The sequence below is a fragment of the Melopsittacus undulatus genome, chromosome Z, assembly GCF_012275295.1.
Source record: "Melopsittacus undulatus isolate bMelUnd1 chromosome Z, bMelUnd1.mat.Z, whole genome shotgun sequence".
In the NCBI taxonomy this organism is placed as follows: domain Eukaryota; kingdom Metazoa; phylum Chordata; class Aves; order Psittaciformes; family Psittaculidae; genus Melopsittacus; species Melopsittacus undulatus.
This window is the reverse complement of record NC_047557.1, coordinates 3,730,609-3,755,422: the sequence shown is the minus strand read 5'-3', so window position 1 is coordinate 3,755,422 and position 24,814 is coordinate 3,730,609. Positions and strand designations below refer to the sequence as shown.

At 47.5% G+C, this 24,814-nt stretch overlaps 3 long non-coding RNA genes across 7 annotated transcripts; 1 reads left to right on the top strand and 2 right to left on the bottom strand.

The window, feature by feature from the left end:
• Positions 1-2,489: 2,489 nt before the first annotated feature.
• On the bottom strand, positions 2,490-6,278 carry LOC117437942 (uncharacterized). 3 transcript variants are annotated; one of them, XR_004550569.1, is made up of 4 exons: positions 6,172-6,278; positions 4,901-5,041; positions 3,881-3,987; positions 2,490-2,644 (listed from the first exon to the last, which is right to left on the bottom strand). It is a non-coding gene; the product is annotated as an uncharacterized lncRNA (long non-coding RNA). The 3 variants fall into 3 exon arrangements; XR_004550567.1 differs by lacking the exon at positions 6,172-6,278 and adding an exon at positions 6,066-6,106; XR_004550568.1 differs by lacking the exon at positions 6,172-6,278 and adding an exon at positions 5,877-6,031.
• Positions 6,164-12,832, top strand: LOC117437936 (uncharacterized). Of its 2 annotated transcripts, XR_004550555.1 has the most exons (4): positions 6,164-6,381; positions 7,290-7,445; positions 8,206-8,269; positions 9,909-12,832. It is a non-coding gene; the product is annotated as an uncharacterized lncRNA (long non-coding RNA). The 2 variants fall into 2 exon arrangements; XR_004550556.1 differs by lacking the exon at positions 8,206-8,269 and having other exon boundaries at positions 6,180-6,381; positions 11,724-12,832.
• A 3,947-nt stretch (positions 12,833-16,779) lies between these two features.
• LOC117437961 (uncharacterized) lies at positions 16,780-19,108 on the bottom strand. 2 transcript variants are annotated; one of them, XR_004550591.1, is made up of 3 exons: positions 19,039-19,108; positions 17,615-17,755; positions 16,780-16,888 (listed from the first exon to the last, which is right to left on the bottom strand). It is a non-coding gene; the product is annotated as an uncharacterized lncRNA (long non-coding RNA). The 2 variants fall into 2 exon arrangements; XR_004550592.1 differs by lacking the exon at positions 19,039-19,108 and adding an exon at positions 18,780-18,831.
• Positions 19,109-24,814: the final 5,706 nt, after the last annotated feature.

Genomic DNA, 24,814 nt, shown 5'->3' with positions numbered 1-24,814 from the left:
TTTGGAATGTGCTTTCTGGTAGAGCTCAATATCATGAGCCTTTACAAATTCCCTGAAAGATAGCCATTCATCCCACATGTACATTTGCACGCCTCTGCACTTTGTGTCCATAGAATCACAGAATCATGGAAAAATTAGGATTGGAAAGGATCTTAAGATTATCTAGTTCCAACCCTCCTGCCATGGGCAGGACACCTCGCACTAAACCATGCCACCCAAGACTGCGTCCAACCTGGCCTTGAACGCTCCCAGGGATGGAGCATTCACAACTTCCTTCAGCAACCCATTCCAGTGCCTCACCACCTTCACAGTAAAGAACGTCTCCCTTATATTTAACCTAAACTTCCTCTGTTTAAGTCTGAAGCCATTACCCCTTGTCATATCACTACAGTCTCTAAAGAAGTGTCCCCTCTCCACCATCCTTGTAGGCTCCTTTCAGGTACTGGAAGCTGCTAGGAGGTCTCTACACAGCCTTGTTATCTCCACCATGTACAGCCACACCTTTCTCAGCCTGTCTTCATATGGAGGTGCTCCAGTTCCCTTGTTGTCCTCGTGGGCCTCCTCTGGACTAGCCCCAAAAGCTCCACGTCCTTTTTACATTGAGGACACCAGAACTGTATACAATACTCCAAGTGAGGTCTCACAGGAGCAGCGTAGAGGAGCCAGATCACCTCCTTCAAGCCTTGGTTACACATCACTGACAGCTGCAAGACACAGGTCAGCAGCAGAGCAGCATCACAGTCCTCTCGCTACCAGCTCTGGACTTCCCTAGCACTTGCTAGAAGTCCTGGCTAGATCATTTTGCTATGAGACAGTCTCCTTTAGACTGATACATCCCCTCCGAGGGGTTCCCATGCTACCACGTGTGATACATGGTGAAGGGCTGCTGGCACACTAGGTTCACATGCAGATGGACTCACCCAGCTTGCATCCCCAGTGTGCCAGTGCCTTTTGCTGGAAAATCATTTAAGGGCCTTCAGGGTTTCAGGGTATGCTAGGTGGTGCCGTGCCTGAAGGACACACTGCCCTTAAGTCACTGAGTGAAGTGAGCACGGCTGTTCAGGATAATGGCAACCACAAATGTGCAAGCAGGTTAGTGGGTAAAAAAGTCACTGCTTTGATTCTGTTACTTTCAAAAGGTAGTGGAAGGAAAAATAAAAACAAAAAAACAATTGTGGAAACCTTGAAGTGGGGCGACCTTCAATGCAGAAGGACACATGAAGGGTTAGGTGCAACACGTCCTGCTGCTTCACAGCCAGGGTAACAGAGAGAAGGCAGATCTGTGTCATCCCAGGCCTCTGCAGAGAGGAGCGAACATCCGGAGGACCACACTGCCACCTGAATCTGGTGGGAACTGCTGCCTTTGAGAGTAAACACACTTTCATCTCATTAACATTGATTAAAAAGACCCTTTGCTAGAAGGCAGCACATGAAACCTGAATTGGCAGGGGTGTCAGGGAGAAAGCAGCAGTAATGTCTGAGCTCAGCTGTGGATGTGCACTGCAAGGAAATGCAGAGCTGTGCAGCAAGGTGGAGGGTCATGCCACAGGGAAACGGTGAGAAACGGTAAATGGGGTGTGAAGCCATGGCATGGCTCTCGAGTGAGCTCCACCTCTGGTATGTTGGGCATGAGTTTCTGAGGAGCCAGCCCTGACCAAACACCTGGACCTTGCTCAAGAGCCATGCCATGGCTTCACACACCTTGCCCCAGGAAAGAATTCCCTCAGCCTCCAAACCCTGCATTTCCACACTCATCAGAGTCTTCCGGAGATGATTTCGTCTGAGCCAGATTGAGGAACAGCTGCCAAAACTGGGAGAGAGAAGAAAGCTACAGGACAGACGACATGCATCGCCAATGGTATTGAAGCCCAACTAGAGAACATTGCCAGCCCTTCCATCTCACCCCCAAACCCAGAGCTGGGAGAAGAGTTATGGGGCAGGAGAACTCCAAGAACATACACCCTTCCCTCCCATGGCCACCTGCCTCTCTATACCTTCTCAAGCTGCTTTTGTGTAACCACATTTTGTTGTGGGGCACAGCTTGTTCCGCATCATCCTTATCCCTGCAGCTCTGCTCACAAAGGCGCTTGGCCTAGGAGAGCCAACAAACAGGGAAGGAGCCTGGTAGCAAGCAGTGAGTTGCTATTACAGCTCATGCAGGTAGCTCTGGAGGAAAACACAGCCTCCAAATGAAGAGGCGGCCAAAGGCTGCACAAAGAGTAGGGGACAGCACACAAGGCCGCCAGTGCCCTACTGCTGCTTGAGCAAAACTGACCTCACAAGAAAAACTGCTCTTCATTTGGCATGAAAAGATCATAGCAATCAAGTCCTTGACATATAAATCGCTTTTACCCAACCGTGCAAGGATGCTACCAGCCATGTCCCTGGTAAACTCTTCAGTTATTCAGAGCACACTATGCAGGCTTAAATGTGACAGTCTTCCTCTGCTCCAGCTCTTGATGTAGTGTCTGCATGAGTTGCAGCAGAGGAAAACCCTCATATTTAAGACTGCGCCACCACTGTGCACGTGTGTTAGATGTGTTAAGCCATATAGCAAGAAATATCAGAACGTTTGCTTTACCTCCATAGTCTTCTTGGACTGCATTTTCCTGGTTTTGTGAATTGCCTCCATTATCAGCTCCATCTGTGAAGACAACAGAGCCAGAGTCAACACATGAGTGACCACTGAAGCTCCACGATGGACTATGTGGCTTAGGAAGGGAAGAGTCACATTCCACACTCAGATAGCCTTAAGGACCTATGTCCACCTAGAGCATCTTCACAAAACCCACCTTGTATACTTCTAGTTAAGTCTCCACCTGTCTATGCAAAGGAATTCTACACATGAAATCCACCAATATATAGTACTGTCTCATCTCTATAGAATCTATGGAAATTGGGAAGGCCACTCCCTTCTGCTAGGTCCAAACTTCCCTCAGTTTTCCCTCATTTTCCAGACAAAGGAATCTGAAGCCAGAAGAGGTTAAAAGGCTTGCCAATTTTAGCAAACGCTATGGACATCTGTCCTGGGTTCAGCAGCAGCAGTCATTTTTTCTCCTTCTTGGTAGTTGGTGCCTTGCAGTGGTTTTGATTTTCGGCCTGGGAACAGCGCTGACAACACTGATGTTTTTAGTTACTGCTCAAATGTTTAGTCTGACCAAAGACTTTCTGAGTCTTATGCTCTGCCAGGGAGGAGGAGAAGACGGGAGGAAGCAGAGACATGATACCTGACCCAAACTCGCCAAACAGGTATGCCTTACCACAGCACGTCATCCCCAGGATGTAACCGGGAGTTACCTGGAAGGACACTCCCTGCTCAGTCAGGCTCAGTTGGCTGGTGATATCGTATTCTCTTCCATTGTTATTTCCCTTATCATTATTATAATTGGTGGTAGCAGTAGTGATTTCTGTTATACCTTAGTTACTGGACCGTTCTTATCTCAACCAGTGGGAGTTACATTCTTTCGATTCTTCTCCCCATCCTCCCAGGGGCAGGGCGGGGGGTGAGGGAAGAAGTGGGGAGGGAGTGAGTGAGCGAGACTGCTTGGCTGACTGGGTTTTGAAACATGACAACATCACTCAACACTACATATATGAGATACATGTATTTATGCTTTAAGAATATTCCTGATTGAGGCTCGTGTCTCTGGAGATGAGCCCATGCAATAGCTGGCTCTAATAGACACCCAAAGGAGAAGATGTAGAGGTGAGAAGAAGGAAGTTAGAGGTTCAGCAGCGGGGTTGCAACATACTGGAAGGAGTTTGGGACATCCTAGCAGCAGCAGGCACTGGAAGCATGCAGGGGGCTAGGACATGTTGGGAGACATGAGCCAGGAGCCAGGATCCCTCACCAAGGATGGGGATGGATCAACACCCTGACCTTCTTCCAATGCAGATTTTACTTTTCCCTGGATTCCTCAATTTTCTTTGCTTCCTCCCGAAGGGTTTGTGCCAGCTAGGTCTGACATTGTCCCACACTCTCTATCTCTGCAAAGAAAAGAAAGTTTCATATGAAGACTTTGTTGTTCAAATCTACTGTTGTTGCTGACATCAAACTGTCCCCATAGTACACCTAACTTTGCAGGAACATATAAAAGCAACAGGACTGTTGAAGCGGCATCCAAGCAGCATTAGCAATGTAAGCATCATTCCTGCTGGGGGCCACCATTCAGTGTAGAGGAAACAGGTATCAAGAAATTTTTCAAGCAAGTACAGTCACATCTGCCCCTCACCCCGATGAATTCAGCCAGGTTTTAACACACAGCAACCTGAAGCAAAGAGTTGCCCCAGTTTAGCACACACTCATGCTGGGGGACACAAAAACTGACAGGAAAAAACCCTCAGGCTCATCCTGCTGAAAGTGAGCACCCATACCACAGAACAGCAGCCCAGCAAGCTCACTGAGGGATATATGCAGTGCGTGGCTCACGATTCAAGCCCCAGAGCTGTTTCAAACCCACAGCTATGAATAGTCAACTGCTTCAACAGCAGAGCCACGCTGGGGAGGTTGCCCAAGGGTCAGGGCAGCAGACAAATGTGTCTGGGGCAGAGAGTGGACTCAGCACAGGAGAGCAGAGTGACAGCCTTCGGGGTAGCGATGCTACCCACCATGGGTACATGCAAATAAAAGGACAAATTAAGGTAGCCAAAGCATCATCTTGTAGATGCTCTGATTAGAATTGTGGAATCACTTAGGATGGAAAAGGCCTTTTATTGAGTCCAACCGTTAACCCTATGCTGCCTAATCCACCACTAAACCGTGTCATGAAGTTCCACATTTGCACGTCTTCTAAACACCTCTAGGGATGGTGAGTGCATCACTGCCCTTGGGCATCCTGTTCCAGTGCTTGACAATCCTCTCGGGGAAGAAATTGCTCCTGATATCCAATCTAAACCTCACCTGGTGCAGCCTGAGTTCATTTTCTCTTGTCTTATCACTTGGTACTTGTGAAAGGAGACAGGTCACCAGCTCACAACCTCCTTTCCGGTGGCAGAATCATTGCAGTATAGGGCTTAAATCCTGGCCGGGGCCTAGGAAAGTCTGAGAAATTCAAGTGTTAAACTTGCATCATAGGACAAAGTAGCATCTGGCAGATACCACAGTTACAGGGTAGATAATACAGGAACATGTATTTACACAATTACGCCACTTCCACCCAAATCATGTACCTGGACTTGGGAAACAGAGAACATACACTACCTCAGAAGAATGTTTCACAGTGAGGATTATTAAGCTTAAGAGTGTCAGGTAGAAGTAGAGCTAGATACCCAGGGATTTAGGATTCTGTCTTCAAACAGTAATTGGGAAGATAAGTTTGTCACCAAAGATGTAAAAATACTTCCTTTGCAGGAGTACCATCCTCATTGCTGCTTCCAGTATCAGTGGTGTCAGCTTAAGAGGGAATGAGCACGGTGCTAACAAAGTCTGTGCTTAAGAAAAGATAAAGCCTGCCCTGTGTAGGGACAGTCTGGTCTGATCTCATGCATGGCTCCAGACATGCCTTGCCAACAACTAAAATCATGCAACAACAACCACAAAATAAAACTTGTTCTGGAATCACAGCCATAGCTGACACTCAGATCTGACCCTTGTTTTACAGAACAATGGTCAATTAATTCACCAATTTGTTCTCAAAGGGCTTTGACAGCCAGGACTTCCCAGTCATTGCTCTCCAGGGTGCAGTGTACAACATGGAACAGGTGAGGCAATGCAGGGGAACATTTCCAATTTGACACGGCTTTGAGGCAAGATATCAAACTACTGAATTCCACGCAGGGACACCTTCCACTAGACAAGATTGCACTAAGCCCTGTCCAGCCTGGCCTTGAACACTGCCAGGGATGGGCCGTGTCTTTTTAGATAGGTACACACCCACCGATCAAACTGCTTCAAGCAGCAGACAAACAAACGCGGGCACAAACACGGCCTGGAGCTGACACCCTCTCTGTCGCTTTAAACCCACTCAGAAATAGCCCCGAACACGGGACAAAGTGCTGAGGAACACCCCGCAGCGTGTAACAATCCCGCAAACCAATCCCTGCCGCTTTAAGCTCTCTGGACCCACCACATCCGGTAGGCGGCACATCGGACAAGGACCGGAGGAACCTAACCCAGAGCCAATCCCCGCCTTCCACCCCACACCTTGGGCATGCTCTTAGCACGGGCCTTACAGAGCGCCCTCACGGTTTCCCCTATGACCATGCTCTGCGCTCTGCGTCACCTCCGTGCCACAGCCAGAACTACTGCAGGCGGAAGCAGTGGGAGATTGACACCGCCCCCACCCCCTCCCTTCCAGTCAGCAACGCGGTGGCTACGTGACGCACAGAATCACTCAGCACAGAAGGCAGACGTGGGAGCTGGAAAATGGCCGCCTGGCCTGGGTAAGGCAGATTTCCTGTCAGGAGGGGAGCGGGCTTTGGGCAAGCTCAGATATAGGCTCAGATACGGAAGGCTAGACTCCTTAGTAAGGGTGTGGGGGGAGGTCGGACTACTCCGTAGGATCCTGTGGGAAGGCCAGGCCCCTCCGTAAGTGTTTGAGATGAGGATCAGCACTCCTACAAGGGCCTGTGGGGGAACTGAATCCTCTATAAAGTGCTGTGTGGAGTCCAAGCTCCTCTATAGGAGCCTGGGAGGCAGCTAGGTTTCCCTGCTGAGGACCGGATGGGAGGCCAGGATCATCTCTAGCAACCTGGGAAGAATACAAACTTCTCTAAAAGGGAGTGGCCAGGCTCCCCCTAAACGGACAAACAGGGAGGCAAGGCCCATCTAGAGGAGCTTAAAGAGGAGGCCGGGTTCCCTTTTACAGACATGTGAAGGGCCCAAGCTCTCATAAAATGCCCCGTGGGGGGTAGGGAGGGGCTGGGTGCTAAATAGGAGCCTGGGAGGAGGCCAAGCTCCCCTGAAAAGTCTGGCAGGAGCCTAGGAGAAGGGCAGGTTCACCTGTAGGGACCTTGGGAGGGGCCAGGCTCTCCTCTCATGCCTCAGGGGCAGGGTGGGTTGGGGATCAAGAATCCTCCATAGGAGTCTGGGAGAAGGCCAGGTGTCTCTCTAACGGTCTGTGGGGATGCCGAGGTGCTGTTAATGGAATGTGAGATAGGAAACCAAGCCACTACTACTGAGGCTGAGGAGTGTGAGGTGTCATTTTTCTGCTTGTGCCACAGCAGGACCTGGAAATGCCACTGGACCCGGGCAGTGTGTCCTGCAGTGCCTGAGGCATCTCTAAGCACAGCAGGGCTCCAGGCTCAGCCTGGGGCACCAGGCATCACTGATCCTTTTAATCCCTACTCAGGAGCTCAGCTGCCCCAGGGAGCCATCGCTGGAGCCAAGGACAAGCCCTACTGTAGCAGAAGTGATTTCAACCAGACTCCACATGGATGAGACCCTGCAGAGCTCAGTCCCTCCTTGCAGAAGACATTGTCGTACAGGACCTAATGATCTTGAACAGGTAATATCCACTCTCCTAGGCACTGACCTTTGGGCTTGAGAAGACCCTTTCTTATCAACATCATCTGTCATTTATGATACCTGTAGGAAAGGTAAATTGTGCGAGGGTCAAGGCAGAGATGATCCTGATCAGGAGCCCATTGCACATTATGGAGCTGGTGTCCACTGAGAAGGCACAGGGCTGTTGTGCACTGCCAAAGCCCTGTGGGTGCAGAATGAGCTTGGCCATCTCACGCTAACAGGGGGTTTACAGACAGCTCCTGCCTGATACTGACGCACCAGCTGCTGGGCCTTGCCTGTATCTGGAAATGCAGCAAGATGTTCTCATGTGAACTTCATTCGTGAATCATGCTGTTTTCTTGTGATGCTTTATGTATTAGTTCATAGGACCAAAAAGGAAGAGCTCTAACTCTGCCTGAAGGCAGGGTGCCCAGCTTCTGAAGGGACATAAGATTTACATGCTATCTCTATCCCTCTTCTTATTTTGTCTTATTAAAGCTGCTTTGGCCTCTCTGTCCCTAGGGGGGAAGGCAGGAGCTGTGGAACTGGTTGTCAGAGTCTCCTGTTAGGCTGTTCACTTCTGTGTTTGCCTGGGAGGAGGACAGCCCCCTCTAGAGACGCCTGTGATGAAACTCAGCCTGACCCTAGGGGCCCAGGGGGAGGCTAAAGTCTTGATCTGTTCTATACCAGACCTGTCCTAGTATTGTGCAAGTAGGAAGTAAAGGTGGAGAAAATATATGCTCCTGTAGTCTTCCTCCCAGGAGAAGGATCCTGAACATCCTAGGGTGTTTCGAAGTTATAGCAGCTCCAGCCTGGACAAAAAAAGTGAGTATGACATCTTTCAGAAGAAAGATAGCCACCACGCAAGTCTCAAAACTTCATCTTAAAAGATGTATGTGAGAACTAAGACTACAGCAGGGCCCTTCAGCAAAGTATTTGTACACTTGGACTTTCAGAAATTAAAATGGACAAGCCATTCCTTGGCATGTGCACTTTGCACAGTCCACTGGAATGCAGCAGGAAAGACCTCTAAGCTCAATGTCATCTTCTCCCCACCAGGAAATACAACAAAAGCTCCAGGGACTGTATTGCTTAGACATGCACTGATGTAACGCAGATTCAACTTGAAACACATCATACAACTCCCGTTGCTCCAAAGTTAGTCACGTGGCACCAGGTTTAAATAGCTAAACTGCTTGTGCTGGTTCCCTTATCCTCCGTCCCTGTGTCATAAGGCACTGAGGAGCTTCTTTAGCAATGCTGCACATGAGCATCTGAGAGAGACCAGCAGCCCTGCAGCACATGAGCGTCTGAATCAGAGCCAGGATCATGTATATGGTAACAAAAAAAGCAAGAACTTTGAGGAGACATGGACAGAAAATGAGTTTTAGGGCTCCAGACTTGCATTAGTAACTAAGTTTGTTTCAAATGGTACACAGTCACAACAAGTCCAAGGGACTTGTTTACCAGAAGTTAATCAAATGAGGGTCTGCAGTACCTACCAGGCACGAGCTATACCGTGAACCTAAAAATCTGCAATCCCCTCATTGGAGAGGTGGTTGAAGAGCTAACCAAATTCTCCAGATCCTCAGCAACACTGCAGGGTGCAGGTTTCTGGCAGCAGAGCCCCTCATTGCATAGCTGTGGTGTGCACTGCTACAGCAGGCAAGATGCAAATGAGCTTCCAGTATCAGCACTTAAACCTGGAGCACATCTACAGATAAGCGAGAGACATAGTGTATTGTTGGGTCTCTTCTAAGTGAGCTCCCTGAGAGACATGGATAGACTGAAACCTAAAATTACAAGCTTAATTGCAATTAATGAAAGCCTGCAGAAAGAGGGAAAAGCTTAATCATAGAATCATAGAATAGTTAGGATTGGAAAGGACCTCAAGAGCATCTAGTTCCAACCCCCCTGCCATGGGCAGGGACACCTCACACTAAACCATATCACCCAAGGCTTCATCCAACCTGGTCTTGAACACTGCCAGGGATGGAGCATTCACTACCTCCCTGGGCAACCCATTCCAGTACCTGGGATACTTCTGCCCTAAACATAAGCCAGCATTCCCAATGCATTGTGCACACTCCCTTCAGCATATATGACTTTCTCGGTTATCTCCAGCCTCTTTCAGATGGCTGCACTTTGGAAGAACTTCAAATCAGTATCTTCTTCTGACACAGATGGCCCCTGCGTCTGGGTCCATCGCTTAGATTCCTTTTCTTCCCCCGAGTGTGAAGATGGGGTATCTATCCAAAGCAGTTTGCTGATCAGAGGCAAAGTTTTCTAATAGGCACTCTCTGAAGGTGCAAATAATTATCTGACTCCTTAAATATATTGCTGAAATGGAGATGTACTTCAGTTCGGTGGGGCTGCTGTGAGAAATGGGTCTCTAGGTAAAACCTTCAGTTCAGGCTAGACACAACAGTGAAGCAGCTCTTTATTACTGTTTCTGCAAAAACAGGTGTCTTAGCAAGGAGACACACACAGCAAAAGCAGAACTATGATTTCTATTCAAATTCTGTCCACAAGTTCCCTCCCTGGTTTCCTCATTGGTAGGGTTCTCCAAGGTTTAAAGCCTATTGAGTGCTTATAATATATATGCTAACTGTCCCACCTCTGTTTACACCTCCCCTTACTCGACTTTGTACGCTCCTTCCTCTTATTTATTAACCACATCGTTATTAACCACATAATCCTATTCCGGTTCGATTTCATAACTCCCTGGCAGACATGCTGTACCCAAAACATACTATTTAACCGGCTTGCACTGGCTCTGTTTGTACATGGAGAATATTCTATATAACCACAGTGAGTATCTTTTGTCTAGAGATGACAATGGCTTTAATCACAGTGTGTCTTTTGGAGTTACTGGAACTCAAACCTTTTGTTTTGTTCCCTCAATAACTTAGCCCCAGCCCCAGTATTGAAACCTCTTAATATTGCAAAGCCTTAATAATTGATCTTACAGCTCTAATATTGGAAAGCCTTAATATTGCAAAGCCCCATTCCCGGTTATGGGAAAACAACACCGTTTCTCTCACAATTCCCCCTTCCTCTTACTTATACTAGTTTTGGTTTTCACACTTTCTTTAAAGAATTGCCCCATATGTCACTTCCAGTCTGGATAACATTATGTCATGTTTTTGATCTAAAGATAAGTTGTTCCAGTCATCTTAATTATTTTTTTTTCTCTAAAGCATTTTATCAGAGTAGAGTGGTGGCCCCATGAGCATCTGTTTGGACCGTGCTGTTTCAAGACGATGTTGTACAGGTCTCTCTATATACGGAATTATGTAGCACCTAATAGCTGTTAATACACCTGCTACTACAATTAGAGAAGTAAAAACTGATATCACCATTCCTCTCCATTTTCCACACCAGGATCCCAACCATCCTGTTAATGAAATATCTGTTCTCGAATTTTCAGCCAATTCTTCTACCAAGGTAGTGAGGCCTTGTAAGGCTCTGGTTAGGGTTCCATCTGGTCTTGTATTATTTGGAATAAATGTGCAACACGTATTCCCTAGCATCATGCATACTCCTCCTTTTTCTGCTAATGTATCCAAAGCTATTCTATTTTCACTGCATATTCGACCCATTCTACTCAGGCATTTGTATTTCGATATCCTGTTTTTCAAACTATTTTCAAATCTATTTCAAACATCTGCTTCCAATATGTAATTGTATTTACATTCACTATCTTAAGATTCTTTGGTGGAGTCCATGTTCCCACCGATGCAGGAATGGTAGTGTCCCCAGGCTGGCCACATTTGTTCCTCTTTGGCTCCCAAGCCACTATTCCAAATCTAGCAACTGAATCCCCTCTTGTCACATCTGCCCCCAGGCCATGAATTTGGCTTATTTCCCCTCCAGCACCTGTAGTAGCAAGTGCAGTAGCATGTGCCCAGGACAACACTCTTACTCCCCACATTCAGACTCTATTTTACCTTTAAACATCATCATTTTAATTTTTAAAGATTTTCCCTAAGCAAAGGTTTAGGCTCATAGGCTGTACATAGATAGTATTCTTTTTAACCACAGAGTGTATCTTTCACCTAGAGATGACAATGTATTTAACCACAGAGCGTGTCTTTTTGAATAACTATATCTCAGACCCTTTCTTTCCTTGCCTTACGAACTTAATCACAGACCTACTATTGAAAACTCTTATTATTGCAAAGCCTTACTATTGAACTTAAAGCTCTAAGATTGGAAAGTCTTAATATTGTTAAGCCCCATCCCCATTTATGCCAAAACAACACTGTTTCTCTCACAGCTGGAAATAACTGGAAACACCACCACACTGGCCAGACCATCTGCCCGGAGAACCTACAAACAGGATCAACAGCATCTAGTGATGTAGCCGTCAACTGTGGCATAATCAGGCTCACCTGAAAGAGAAAGCACAAAATAATTAGGTCTGCTTATGAGAAATGCTCATTACAAGATTCTGCACAGGACGGAAACACTGGCCACCTGTGTTAAAGGGATGGAAGGCAATGGTGGATGAGGCTGAAAGAGATGTCTTGATTCTATGATTCTATGGTTTGCTGAAAAACCAAGGCCTTTCACCAAGTTCCATCACTAAAGTGTCACTACAAATTATATAGCTCATGGTGTTGAATCAGGCAAAGGGCCAAACTGCAGAGACTGGGGGGATCCCAAGTTTGGACATCATTAAGCTCCAGATATGACTATACTCAGGGCTTTGATCAGAACTTCTCCTTAGTGAAACCTTGCCTCCAGAGTCAGACTCCAGCTTCCCAGGTTCTTTCAGGGGGGACAGGACTTCTCCTAAACCATTCTCTTTAGAGAGCTAAAGCTCATGATCTGATGGGGAAGAGCAAAAGCAGAGAGACCTGATACCAAGGAACATCATAGTGGGGTAACATGAAGCCAGAGGGCACTGCGGAAATAGTTGATTTGCTTGCACTCCTGGGTCTCAAAGAACTGAAATGACACAGACAAAACAGCCCTAACATCTGTGAGAAGAGAGCAAATCTCCTCTATTCTGATCTCTTCTCATCCCACTACAAAGATCTCTGTCCACAGCAAGGAGCAGGTGATGTTGGTCTTCTGCAGGAAACATGGTAACTAACCATGAGTCATAGAATCATAGAACCAACTAGGTTGCAAAACACCTGGTCCAGAGAAGAAGTCATCCCTTTGCACACCCATGTACTTCAAAGATGAGCATTAAGCTCTGGAAGGTCTGCAGGGCCAATGTGGAAGGGGTCACTCAGTACACCAGTACCTCTGGGGAGATGAAGCCAGCTTCCTAAGGGCACTGCATGTTCCTTGGTACCCCACCCATGGTCCTGCAGTCCCAGCTGACTTCTCTCCCTCAACTATTGTGCAATAAAAAAGCTCTGGGGATCTATGAAATCTAAGTGTCTTGACTCATTTGTCTTCTCGTTCCTGCCCTTTCCTTTCTCCAAGCAGCTTTAAGCCCAAGTCTTCTGAAATGTGCTTTCTGGTAGAGCTCAATATCATGAGCCTTTACAAATTCCCTGAAAGATAGCCATTCATCCCACATGTACATATGCACACCTCAGCCTCTGCACTTTGTGTCCATAGAATCACAGAATCATGGAAAAATTAGGATTGGAAAGGATCTTAAGATTATCTAGTTCCAACCCTCCTGCCATGGGCAGGACACCTCGCACTAAACCATGCCACCCAAGACTGCGTCCAACCTGGCCTTGAACGCTCCCAGGGATGGAGCATTCACAACTTCCTTCAGCAACCTATTCCAGTGCCTCACCACCTTCACAGTAAAGAACGTCTTCCTTATATTTAACCTAAACTTCCTCTGTTTAAGTCTGAAGCCATTACCCCTTGTCATATCACTACAGTCTCTAAAGAAGTGTCCCTCTCCACCATCCTTGTAGGCTCCTTTCAGGTACTGGAAGCTGCTAGGAGGTCTCTACACAGCCTTGTTATCTCCACCATGTACAGCCACAGCTTTCTCAGCCTGTCTTCATATGGGAGGTGCTCCAGTTCCCTTGTTGTCCTCGTGGGCCTCCTCTGGACTAGCCCCAAAAGCTCCACGTCCTTTTTACATTGAGGACACCAGAACTGTATACAATACTCCAAGTGAGGTCTCACAGGAGCAGCGTAGAGGAGCCAGATCACCTCCTTCAAGCCTTGGTTACACATCACTGACAGCTGCAAGACACAGGTCAGCAGCAGAGCAGCATCACAGTCCTCTCTCTACCAGCTCTGGACTTCCCTAGCACTTGCTAGAAGTCCTGGCTAGATCATTTTGCTATGAGACAGTCTCCTTTAGACTGATACATCCCCTCCGAGGGGTTCCCATGCTACCACGTGTGATACATGGTGAAGGGCTGCTGGCACACTAGGTTCACATGCAGATGGACTCACCCAGCTTGCATCCCCAGTGTGCCAGTGCCTTTTGCTGGAAAATCATTTAAGGGCCTTCAGGGTTTCAGGGTATGCTAGGTGGTGCCGTGCCTGAAGGACACACTGCCCTTAAGTCACTGAGTGAAGTGAGCACGGCTGTTCAGGATAATGGCAACCACAAATGTGCAAGCAGGTTAGTGGGTAAAAAAGTCACTGCTTTGATTCTGTTACTTTCAAAAGGTAGTGGAAGGAAAAATAAAAACAAAAAAACAATTGTGGAAACCTTGAAGTGGGGTGACCTTCAATGCAGAAGGACACATGAAGGGTTAGGTGCAACACGTCCTGCTGCTTCACAGCCAGGGTAACAGAGAGAAGGCAGATCTGTGTCATCCCAGGCCTCTGCAGAGAGGAGCGGACATCCGGAGGACCACACTGCCACCTGAATCTGGTGGGAACTGCTGCCTTTGAGAGTAAACACACTTTCATCTCATTAACATTGATTAAAAAGACCCTTTGCTAGAAGGCAGCACATGAAACCTGAATTGGCAGGGGTGTCAGGGAGAAAGCAGCAGTAATGTCTGAGCTCAGCTGTGGATGTGCACTGCAAGGAAATGCAGAGCTGTGCAGCAAGGTGGAGGGTCATGCCACAGGGAAACAGTGAGAAACGGTAAATGGGGTGTGAAGCCATGGCATGGCTCTCGAGTGAGCTCCACCTCTGGTATGTTGGGCATGAGTTTCTGAGGAGCCAGCCCTGACCAAACACCTGGACCTTGCTCAAGAGCCACGCCATGGCTTCACACACCTTGCCCCAGGAAAGAATTCCCTCAGCCTCCAAACCCTGCATTTCCACACTCATCAGAGTCTTCCGGAGATGATTTCGTCTGAGCCAGATTGAGGAACAGCTGCCAAAACTGGGAGAGAGAAGAAAGCTACAGGACAGACGACATGCATCGCCAATGGTATTGAAGCCCAACTAGAGAACATTGCCAGCCCTTCCACCTCACCCTCAAACCCAGAGCTGGGAGAAGAGTTATGGGGCAGGAGAGCTCCAAGAACATACACCCTTCCCTCCCATGGCCACCTGCCTCTCTATACCTTCTCAAGCTGCCTTTGTGTAACCACATTTTGTTTGTGGGGCACAGCTTGTTCCACATGATCCTTATCCCTGCAGCGCTGCTCACAAAGGCGCTTGGCCTAGGAGAGCCAACAAACAGGGAAGGAGCCTGGTAGCAAGCAGTGAGTTGCTATTACAGCTCATGCAGGTAGCTCTGGAGGAAAACACAACCTCCAAATGAAGAGGCAGCCAAAGGCTGCACAAAGAGTAGAGGACAACACTCAAGGCCGCCAGTGCCCTACTGCTGCTTGAGCAAAACTGACCTCACAAGAAAAACTGCTCTTCATTTGGCATGAAAAGCTCACTGCAATCGAGTCCTTGACACCTAAATTGCTTTTATCCAACTGTGCAAATATGCTACCAGCCATGTCCCTGGTAAACTCTTCAGTTTTTCAGAGCACACTATGCAGGCTTAAAAGTGACTGTCTTCCTCTGCTGCAGCTCTTGATGTAGCGTCTGCATGAGTTGCAGCAGAGGAAAACCCTCATATTTAAGACTGCGCCACCACTGTGCACGTGTGTTAGATGTGTTAAGCCATATAGCAAGAAAGAGCAGCTTTTTTGCTTTACCTCCATAGGTCTTCCTTGGACTGCATTTTCCTGGTTTTGTGAATTGCCTCCATTATCAGCTCCATCTGTGAAGACAACAGAGCCAGAGTCAACACATGAGTGACCACTGAAGCTCCACGATGGACTATGTGGCTTAGGAAGGGAAGAGTCACATTCCACACTCAGATAGCCTTAAGGACCTATGTCCACCTAGAGCATCTTCACAAAACCCACCTTGTATACTTCTAGTTAAGTCTCCACCTGTCTATGCAAAGGAATTCTACACATGAAATCCACCAATATATAGTACTGTCTCATCTCCATAGAATCTATGGAAATTGGGAAGGCCACTCCCTTCTGCTAGGTCCAAACTTCCCTCAGTTTTCCCTCATTTTCTCAATCCAGAAGAGGTTAAAAGGCTTGCCAATTTTAGCAAACGCTATGGACATCTGTCCTGGGTTCAGCAGCAGCAGTCATTTTTTCTCCTTCTTGGTAGTTGGTGCCTTGCAGTGGTTTTGATTTTCGGCCTGGGAACAGCGCTGACAACACTGATGTTTTTAGTTACTGCTCAAATGTTTAGTCTGACCAAAGACTTTCTGAGTCTTATGCTCTGCCAGGGAGGAGGAGAAGACGGGAGGAAGCAGAGACATGATACCTGACCCAAACTCGCCAAACAGGTATGCCTTAAAACAGCACGTCATCCCCAGGATGTAACCGGGAGTTACCTGGAAGGACACTCCCTGCTCAGTCAGGCTCAGTTGGCTGGTGATATCGTATTCTCTTCCATTGTTATTTCCCTTATCATTATTATAATTGGTGGTAGCAGTAGTGATTTCTGTTATACCTTAGTTACTGGACCGTTCTTACCTCAACCAGTGGGAGTTACATTCTTTCGATTCTTCTCCCCATCCTCCCAGGGGCAGGGCGGGGGGTGAGGGAAGAAGTGGGGAGGGAGTGAGTGAGCGAGACCGCTTGGCTGACTGGGTTTTGAAACATGACAACATCACTCAATACTACATATATGAGATACATGTATTTATGCTTTAAGAATATTCCTGATTGAGGCTCGTGTCTCTGGAGATGAGCCCATGCAATAGCTGGCTCTAATAGACACCCAAAGGAGAAGATGTAGAGGTGAGAAGAAGGAAGTTAGAGGTTCAGCAGCGGGGTTGCAACATACTGGAAGGAGTTTGGGACATCCTAGCAGCAGCAGGCACTGGAAGCATGCAGGGGGCTAGGGACATGTTGGGAGACATGAGCCAGGAGCCAGGATCCCTCACCAAGGATGAGGATGGATCAACACCCTGACCTTCTTCCGATGCAGATTTTACTTTTCCTTGGATTCCTCAATTTTCTTTGCTTCCTCCCAAAGGGTTTGTGCCAGCTAGATCTGACATTGTCCCACACTATCTATCTCTGCAAAGAAAAGAAAGTTTCATATGAAGACTTTGTTGTTCAAATCTACTGTTGTTGCTGACATCAAACTGTCCCCATAGTACACCTAACTTTGCAGGAACATATAAAAGCAACAGGACTGTTGAAGCGGCATCCAAGCAGCATTAGCAATGTAAGCATCATTCCTGCTGGGGGCCACCATTCAGTGTAGAGAAAACAGGTATCAAGAAATTTTTCAAGCAAGTACAGTCACATCTGCCCCTCACCCCGATGAATTCAGCCAGGTTTTAACACACAGCAACCTGAATCAAAGAGTTGCCCCAACTGCTTCAACAGCAGAGCCACGCTGGGGAGGTTGCCCAAGGGTCAGGGCAGCAGACAAATGTGTCTGGGGCAGAGAGTGGACTCAGCACAGGAGAGCAGAGTGACAGCCTTCGGGGTAGCGATGCTACCCACCATGGGTACATGCAAATAAAAGGACAAATTAAGGTAGCCAAAGCATCATCTTGTAGATGCTCTGATTAGAATTGTGGAATCACTTAGGATGGAAAAGGCCTTTTATTGAGTCCAACCGTTAACCCTATGCTGCCTAATCCACCACTAAACCGTGTCATGAAGTTCCACATTTGCACGTCTTCTAAACACCTCTAGGGATGGTGAGTGCATCACTGCCCTGGGCATCCTGTTCCAGTGCTTGACAATCCTCTCGGGGAAGAAATTGCTCCTGATATCCAATCTAAACCTCACCTGGTGCAGCCTGAGTTCATTTTCTCTTGTCTTATCACTTGGTACTTGTGAAAGGAGACAGGTCACCAGCTCACAACCTCCTTTCCGGTGGCAGAATCATTGCAGTATAGGGCCTAAATCCTGGCCAGGGCCTAGGAAAGTCTGAGAAATTCAAGTGTTAAACTTGCATCATAGGACAAAGTAGCATCTGGCAGATACCACAGTTACAGGGTTGATAATACAGGAACATGTATTTACACAATTACACCACTTCCACCCAAATCATGTACCTGGACTTGGGAAACAGAGAACATACACTACCTCAGAAGAATGTTTCACAGTGAGGATTATTAAGCTTAAGAGTGTCAGGTAGAAGTAGAGCTAGATACCCAGGGATTTAGGATTCTGTCTTCAAACAGTAATTGGGAAGATAAGTTTGTCACCAAAGATGTAAAAATACTTCCTTTGCAGGAGTACCATCCTCATTGCTGCTTCCAGTATCAGTGGTGTCAGCTTAAGAGGGAATGAGCACGGTGCTAACAAAGTCTGTGCTTAAGAAAAGATAAAGCCTGCCCTGTGTGGGGACAGCCTGGTCTGATTTCACGCAAGGCTCTACACATGCCTTGTCAACAACTAAAATCATGCAACAACAACCACAAAATAAAACTTGTTCTGGAATCACAGCCATAGCTGACACACAGATCTGACCCTTGTTTTACAGAACAGTGGTCAATTAATTCACCAATTTGTTCTCAAAGGGCTTTGACAGCCAGGACTTCCCAGTCATTGCTCTCCAGGGTGCAGTGTACAACATGGAACAGGTGAGGCAATGCAGGGGAACATTTCCAATTTGACACAGCTTTGAGGCAAGTTATCAAACTACTGAATTCCACGCAGGGACACCTTCCACTAGACAAGATTGCACTAAGCCCTGTCCAGCCTGGCCTTGAACACTGCCAGGGATGGGCCGTGTCTTTTTAGATAGGTACACATCCACCGATCAAACTGCTTCAAGCAGCAGACAAACAAACGCGGGCACAAACACGGCCTGGAGCTGACACCCTCTCTGTCGCTTTAAACCCACTCAGAAATAGCCCCGAACACGGGACAAAGTGCTGAGGAACACCCCGCAGTGTGTAACAATCCCACAAACCAATCCCTGCCGCTTTAAGCTCTCTGGACCCACCACATCCGGTAGGCGGCACATCGGACAAGGACCGGAGGAACCTAACCCGGAGCCAATCCCCTCCTTCCACCCCACACCTTGGGCATGCTCTTAGCACGGGCCTTACAGAGCGCCCTCACGGTTTCCCCTATGACCATGCTCTGCGCTCTGCGTCACCTCCGTGCCACAGCCAGAACTACTGCGGGCAGAAGCAGGAGGAGATTGACACCGCCCCCACCCCCTCCCTTCCAGTCAGCAACGCGGTGGCTACATGACGCACAGAATCACTCAGCACGGAAGGCAGACGTGGGAGCTGGAGAATGGCCGCAAACCAATCCCCGCCGCTTTAAGCTCTCTGGTCCCTCCACATCCGGGAGGGGGCAGAGTCACATCGGACAAGGACCGGAAGAACCTCCCCCGGAGCCGATCCCTGCCTTCCACCCTACAACGTGGGCCTGCTCTTGGCGCCAGCCTTGTGGAGCGCCCTCAAAGCCTCCACTGTGGCCATGCTCTGCGTCACTTACACACTGCAGCCACAGCTACTGCGGGCAGAAGCAGGAGGAGATTGACACCGCCCCCACCCCCTCCATTCCAGTCAGCAACGCGGTGACAACGTCATGCACGGAAGGACTCAGCACAGAAGGCGGATGTGGGAGCTGGAAAATGGCCGCCTGGCCTGGGTGAGGCGCGTCTCCGGTCAGGAGGGGAGCAGGCTTTGGGTAGGCTCAGATATGGGAAGGCTAGACTCCTTAGTAAGGGTGTGGGGGGAGTTCGGACTACTCCATAAGATCCTGTGGGAAGGCCAGGCCCCTCCGTAAGTGTTTGAGATGAGGATCAGCACTCCTACAAGGGCCTGTGGGGGAACTGAATCCTCTATAAAGTGCTGTGTGGAGTCCAAGCTCCTCTATAGGAGCCTGGGAGGCAGCTAGGTTTCCCTGCTGAGGACCGGATGGGAGGCCAGGATCATCTCTAACAACCTGGGAAGAATACAAACTTCTCTAAAAGGGAGTGGCCAGGCTCCCCCTAAACGGACAAACAGGGAGGCAAGGCCCATCTAGAGGAGTTTAAGAGGAGGCCGGGTTCCCTTTTACAGACATGTGAAGGGCCCAGGCTCTCATAAAATGCCCCGTGGGGGGGTAGGGAGGGGCTGGGTGCTAAATAGGAGCCTGGGAGGAGGCCAAGCTCCCCTGAAAAGTCTGGCAGGAGCCTAGGAGAAGGGCAGGTTCACCTGTAGGGACCTTGGGAGGGGCCAGGCTCTCCTCTCATGCCTCAGGGGCAGGGTGGGTTGGGGATCAAGAATCCTCCATAGGAGTCTGGGAGAAGGCCAGGTGTCTCTCTAACGGTCTGTGGGGATGCCGAGGTGCTGTTAATGGAATGTGAGATAGGAAACCAAGCCACTACTACTGAGGCTGAGGAGTGTGGTGTCATTTTTCTGCTTGTGCCACAGCAGGACCTGGAAATGCCACTGGACCCGGGCAGTGTGTCCTGCAGTGCCTGAGGCATCTCTAAGCACAGCAGGGCTCCAGGCTCAGCCTGGGGCACCAGGCATCACTGAACCTTTTAATCCCTACTCAGGAGCTCAGCTGCCCCAGGGAGCCATCGCTGGAGCCAAGGACAAGCCCTACTGTAGCAGAAGTGATTTCAACCAGACTCCACATGGATGAGACCCTGCAGAGCTCAGTCCCTCCTTGCAGAAGACATTGTCGTAGAGGACCTAATGATCTTGAACAGGTAATATCCACTCTCCTAGGCACTGACCTTTGGGCTTGAGAAGACCCTTTCTTATCAACATCATCTGTCATTTATGATACCTGTAGGAAAGGTAAATTGTGCGAGGGTCAAGGCAGAGATGATCCTGATCAGGAGCCCATTGCACATTATGGAGCTGGTGTCCACTGAGAAGGCACAGGGCTGTTGTGCACTGCCAAAGCCCTGTGGGTGCAGAATGAGCTTGGCCATCTCACGCTAACAGGGGGTTTACGGACAGCTCCTGCCTGACACTGACGCACCAGCTGCTGGGCCTTGCCTGTATCTGGAAATGCAGCAAGATGTTCTCATGTGAACTTCATTCGTGAATCATGCTGTTTTCTTGTGATGCTTTATGTATTAGTTCATAGGACCAAAAAGGAAGAGCTCTAACTCTGCCTGAAGGCAGGGTGCCCAGCTTCTGAAGGGACATAAGATTTACATGCTATCTCTATCCCTCTTCTTATTTTGTCTTATTAAAGCTGCTTTGGCCTCTCTGTCCCTAGGGGGGAAGGCAGGAGCTGTGGAACTGCTTATCAGAGTCTCCTGTTAGGCTGTTCACTTCTGTGTTTGCCTGGGAGGAGGACAGCCCCCTCTAGAGACGCCTGTGATGAAAATCAGCCTGACCCTAGGGGCCCAGGGGGAGGCTAAAGTCTTGATCTGTTCTATACCAGACCTGTCCTAGTATTTTGCAAGTAGGAAGTAAAGGTGGAGAAAATATATGCTCCTGTAGTCTTCCTCCCAGGAGAAGGATCCTGAACATCCTAGGGTGTTTCGAAGTTATAGCAGCTCCAGCCTGGACAAAAAAAGTGAGTATGACATCTTTCAGAAGAAAGATAGCCACCACGCAAGTCTCAAAACTTCACCTTAAAAGATGTATGTGAGAACTAAGACTACAGCAGGGCCCTTCAGCAAAGTATTTGTACACTTGGACTTTCAGATATTAAAATGGACAAGCCATTCCTTGGCATGTGCACTTTGCACAGTCCACTGGAATGCAGCAGGAAAGACCTCTAAGCTCAATGTCATCTTCTCCCCACCAGGAAATACAACAAAAGCTCCAGGGACTGTTTTGCTTAGACATGCACTGATGTAACACAGATTCAACTTGAAACACATCATACAACTCCCGTTGCTCCAAAGTTAGTCACGTGGCACCAGGTTTAAATAGCTAAACTGCTTGTGCTGGTTCCCTTATCCTCCGTCCCTGTGTCATAAGGCACTGAGGAGCTTCTTTAGCAATGCTGCACATGAGCATCTGAGAGAGACCAGCAGCCCTGCAGCACATGAGCGTCTGAATCAGAGCCAGGATCATGTATATGGTAACAAAAAAAGCAAGAACTTTGAGGAGACATGGACAGAAAATGAGTTTTAGGGCTCCAGACTTGCATTAGTAACTAAGTTTGTTTCAAATGGTACACAGTCACAACAAGTCCAAGGGACTTGTTTACCAGAAGTTAATCAAATGAGGGTCTGCAGTACCTACCAGGCACGAGCTATACCGTGAACCTAAAAATCTGCAATCCCCTCATTGGAGAGGTGGTTGAAGAGCTAACCAAATTCTCCAGATCCTCAGCAACACTGCAGGGTGCAGGTTTCTGGCAGCACAGCCTCTCATTGCATAGCTGTGGTGTGCACTGCTACAGCAGGCAAGATGCAAATGAGCTTCCAGTATCAGCACTTAAACCTGGAGCACATCTACAGATAAGTGAGAGACATAGTGTATTGTTGGTGCTTTTCTGAGATCTCTGAAAGACATGCCCAAACTGAAATCTAAATCACAAGCTTAATTGCTATTAGTGAAAGCCTGCAGAAACAGGGAAAAGCTTAATCATAGAATCATAGAATAGTTAGGATTGGAAAGGACCTCAAGAGCATCTAGTTCCAGCCCCCCTGCCATGGGCAGGGACACCTCACACTAAACCATATCACCCAAGGCTTCATCCAACCTGGTCTTGAACACTGCCAGGGATGGAGCATTCACTACCTCCCTGGGCAACCCATTCCAGTACCTGGGATACTTCTGCCCTAAACATAAGCCAGCATTCCCAATGCATTGTGCACACTCCCTTCAGCATATATGACTTTCTTGGTTATCTCCAGCCTCTTTCAGATGGCTGCACTTTGGAAGAACTTCAAATCAGTATCTTCTTCTGACACAGATGGCCCCTGCGTCTGGGTCCATCGCTTAGATTCCTTTTCTTCCCCCGAGTGTGAAGATGGGGTATCTATCCAAAGCAGTTTGCTGATCAGAGGCAAAGTTTTCTAATAGGCACTCTCTGAAGGTGCAAATAATTATCTGAGTCCTTAAATATATTGCTGAAATGGAGAGGTACTTCAGTTCTGTGGGGCTGCTGTGAGAAATGGGTCTCTAGGTAAAACCTTCAGTTCAGGCTAGACACAACAATGAAGCAGCTCTTTATTACTGTTTCCGCAAAAACAGGTGTCTTAGCAAGGAGACACACACAGCAAAAGCAGAACTATGATTTCTATTCAAATTCTGTCCACAAGTTCCCTCCCTGGTTTCCTCATTGGTAGGGTTCTCCAAGGTTTAAAGCCTATTGAGTGCTTATAATATATATGCTAACTGTCCCACCTCTGTTTACACCTCCCCTTACTCGACTTTGTACGCTCCTTCCTCTTATTTATTAACCACATCGTTATTAACCACATAATCCTATTCCGGTTCGATTTCATAACTCCCTGGCAGACATGCTGTACCCAAAACATACTATTTAACCGGCTTGCACTGGCTCTGTTTGCACATGGAGAGTATTCTTTATAACCAAAGTGAGTATCTTTTGTCTAGAGATGACAATGGCTTTAACCACAGAGTGTGTCTTTTGGAGTTACTAGAACTCAAACCTTTTGTTTTGTTCCCTCAATAACTTAGCCCCAGCCCCAGTATTGAAACCTCTTAATATTGCAAAGCCTTAATAATTGATCTTACAGCTCTACTATTGGAAAGCCTTAATATTGCAAAGCCCCATTCCCAGTTAGGGGAAAACAACACCGTTTCTCTCACAATTCCCCCTTCCTCTTACTTATACTAGTTTTGGTTTTCACACTTTCTTTAAAGAATTGCCCCATATGTCACTTCCAGTCTGGATAACATTATTTCATGTTTTTGATCTAAAGATAAGTTGTTCCAGTCATCTTAATTATTTTTTTTTCTCTAAAGCATTTTATCAGGGTAGAGTGGTGGCCCCATGAGCATCTGTTTGGACCGTGCTGTTTCAAGACGATGTTGTACAGGTCTCTCTATATACGGAATTATGTAGCACCTAATAGCTGTTAATACACCTGCTACTACAATTAGAGAAGTAAAAACTGGTATCACCATTCCTCTCTATTTTCCACACCAGGATCCCAACCATCCTGTTAATGAAATATCTGTTCTCGAATTTTCAGCCAATTCTTCTACCAAGGTAGTGAGGCCTTGTAAGGCTCTGGTTAGGGTTCCATCTGGTCTTGTATTATTTGGAATAAATGTGCAACACGTATTCCCTAGCATCATGCATACTCCTCCTTTTTCTGCTAATGTATTTAAAGCTATTCTATTTTCACTGCATATTCGACCCATTCTGCTCAGGCATTTGTATTTCGATATCCTGTTTTTCAAACTATTTTCAAATCTATTTCAAACATCTGCTTCCAATATTTAATTGTATTTACATTCACTATCTTAAGACTCTTTGGTGGAGTCCATGTTCCCACCGATGCAGGAATGGTAGTGTCCCCAGGCTGGCCACATTTGTTCCTCTTTGGCTCCCAAGCCACTATTCCAAATCTAGCAACTGAATCCCCTCTTGTCACATCTGCCCCCAGGCCATGAATTTGGCTTATTTCCCCTCCAGCACCTGTAGTAGCAAGTGCAGTGGCATGTGCCCAGGACAACACTCTTACTCCCCACATTCAGACTCTATTTTACCTTTAAACATCATCATTTTAATTTTTAAAGATTTTCCCTAAGCAAAGGTTTAGGCTCATAGGCTGTACATAGATAGTATTCTTTTTAACCACAGAGTGTATCTTTCACCTAGAGATGACAATGTATTTAACCACAGAGCGTGTCTTTTTGAATAACTATATCTCAGACCCTTTCTTTCCTTGCCTTACGAACTTAATCACAGACCTACTATTGAAAACTCTTATTATTGCAAAGCCTTACTATTGAACTTAAAGCTCTAAGATTGGAAAGTCTTAATATTGTTAAGCCCCATCCCCATTTATGCCAAAACAACACTGTTTCTCTCACAGCTGGAAATAACTGGAAACACCACCACACTGGCCAGACCATCTGCCCGGAG